The sequence below is a fragment of the Palaemon carinicauda genome, chromosome 1 (genome assembly GCF_036898095.1).
Source record: "Palaemon carinicauda isolate YSFRI2023 chromosome 1, ASM3689809v2, whole genome shotgun sequence".
In the NCBI taxonomy this organism is placed as follows: Eukaryota; Metazoa; Arthropoda; class Malacostraca; order Decapoda; family Palaemonidae; genus Palaemon; species Palaemon carinicauda.
The window spans coordinates 144,629,536-144,632,035 of NC_090725.1; the positions used below are offsets into that span (position 1 = coordinate 144,629,536).

General features: G+C 33.1%; 1 long non-coding RNA gene across 1 annotated transcript in view; it reads left to right on the forward strand.

The window, feature by feature from the left end:
• Positions 1 to 1,198, forward strand: part of LOC137652378 (uncharacterized) — a 3,698-nt gene extending 2,500 nt beyond the window's left edge. Inside the window, exon 3 of the long non-coding RNA XR_011046264.1 lies at positions 1,108 to 1,198. This is a non-coding gene — a long non-coding RNA (uncharacterized lncRNA). The remainder of the gene's footprint in view (positions 1 to 1,107) is intronic.
• Positions 1,199 to 2,500: the final 1,302 nt, after the last annotated feature.

Here is a 2,500-nt window from a genome sequence, read left to right on the forward strand (position 1 = left end):
GCAAAATTCAACTGAAGCCAGATCTTTTTGGGTGAGATAGCTATGTTGTCCTGATGGAAGTTCCTCTCAGGCAGCTTTCCACTTGGGATATTTCTGCGAGTAAGATCAGAACGTCTTTAAAAGCAAAAGAGGTTCAAGGATAAATGACAATAATGTAAACCTCAGTGAATATTAGTGGATTTTGACATCGAAAAAAATATATTTTTGGGCTCGACCCATGTCGTCCTGATGGAAGATCCTTAAAGGCAGATTTCTACTTGGGATATTTCTGGCTATCTCACCCAAAAATATATTTTTACAATGTCAAAATCTTTATTATTCACTGAGCCTTACATTATTGCCGTTTATCCTTGATCCTCTTTTGCTTTTTAAAGACATTCTGATCTTTAGAATTAAATTCTCAAGCAGTATCTAATCTATTATTGGTTCTATAGTTTTCTCTTTAAGTTTAAATTATTCAGCCTTTGCCTCTCGATTCTCTTATTTCTTAGCTCAATGATGCTAGATCACCAGAATTTATTGATTCGCCAATATTTTATTATACAAGTTGCAAGCATTTTTTTCCATTGAGAGGTCTGTATAATGTTTGGTTATTTAAACCTTTAAATTGTATCTTTTTTTTCTAAAGTTATTATAACAGACTTTTTAAGAAAACTAAGGGTAAATTGGCTCGTTATTGTTTTTTTCCTGCTGATTTCACCATCAAAGCAGTTGTTTGGTGAATTTGATTCCTCTTGTGGACTGTAACGTCACAGAATTCTTACATTAGTTATCTTCCCCTTAGGTGCTTTCTTTTAGGAAAAGTAGTTACTTTATATTACCAGAGGAATTAATTTTATATTTTGTATTTTATATTCTTATTCATTACTTTACATATACAGTTTCTTATTTATTCTCCTTTCCTCACTGGGTTATTTTTCCTATTGGAGCCCTAGGGCTTGTAGCATCCTGCTTATCCATCTAGGTTTGCAGCTTAGCGAGTAATAACAATAAACTTACAACGTGTCATTATATCTTATATAGAGGGAAAATGGACCATCTTTTCATATCATAATGAAATTTCTAGTGTGTTTTAAATTATTTGTAATCTATTTCTTTATTCTCCAGGTTTAAAGGGAAGAATTATTCTTCGTCGGCTGTTAACCTCTCTGATATCAGTAGTCTTCACCAGTATATATTAGATGGGGATTCTAGTGAGTATATATTATGATAGTTTGCAATTTATTGTAAGGAATTTCAAATTCCGTTACTGTTTTAAGTCAATCTAATTGTAGAGTAGATACAGCACACAGTAGTTTAAAGATGTTATTTTTGTTTTTGAACACATATCTCAAGCAACAAAGTCTCTCTCCAAACTTGACCCCGCAAAATTGTCTCCATATACAGTTGGACAAAGGAATTTCTTTTACACCTCACTCGTACTGAGAACGAGCTGTACATGATAAAAGTGTATCACTTCTTCAAATTCAAATTTCCTGGTCTCTTTAAAAATTATCTTACCCTTTTATTCTTTTCCATTCTTGAACTGTATACTGCTGGGTCTACAGTCTTTCTCTTTCATATCCCCAGATCATTCAACTTACTTAGAAATGCCAGAGAACTTCAAATCATTCATTCATTCATTCATTCAACTTACTTGAGACACAATCATTTTTAGTTCCCAAGCATACAGCCTTTTCATTTTGAACTACAGATATTTAGCTATAAAAAGCTTTTCTCATTTGCTATGTTCCGTAAATTAATAAGCCTTGAACAATACGGCTGCAATCTTATTGTCCCTGGCCATGTGATAACTCTCACACCACAGAGGGGTGGAAATGATATTCTATTTCCTTGGAAACCTTTGGGTGGGAAAATTGTAATAGCAGTTGGTTTCTGAGGAAGAGATCTTCAGGCACTCTATTCCCTCCAGAGACAACATAAGCACTTCTTAGAATAGCATTGTTGATGTATCAGTTACTATCACCATAGTAATAATACTCAGTAATTACATTGACCCAATGTATGTGATTGACAATGGCCTCCAAAGAAAGAGGCTTATCCATCACTTGTGGAGGCTTTCCTTTCCAGAGGGGCTCACAAATCCTATGCTGGATGGTTCTTTAAATTATACTATGAAATTAATAAGTCAGATGAAAGATTTGCTTTTGTAAAAATTCATTTGAATGGGCTTTATTTTGCTGACTAAATATGATTTTTCCCTTTCCTTTCCAGGTGAGGACATAACTGATATATTAAATGAATATATCAGAGGCTAGTCACGGAACACTTTATGCTCGGGAAGGCTGGATATCCTCAACAGATAACATTCAATGCTATAAATACACGAAAATGTACACATAATTTTTTTTTAGATATTTTGTGCATGTTACCTTAACAATATATGAAACCTCAACTAATGAAGCAATCACTGAAATAGATTCTCTATAAACATCTATATACTGAGAAGAAAAACAGTACATAGCATTAAAATATTCATAATTAACATGATACTGAATAA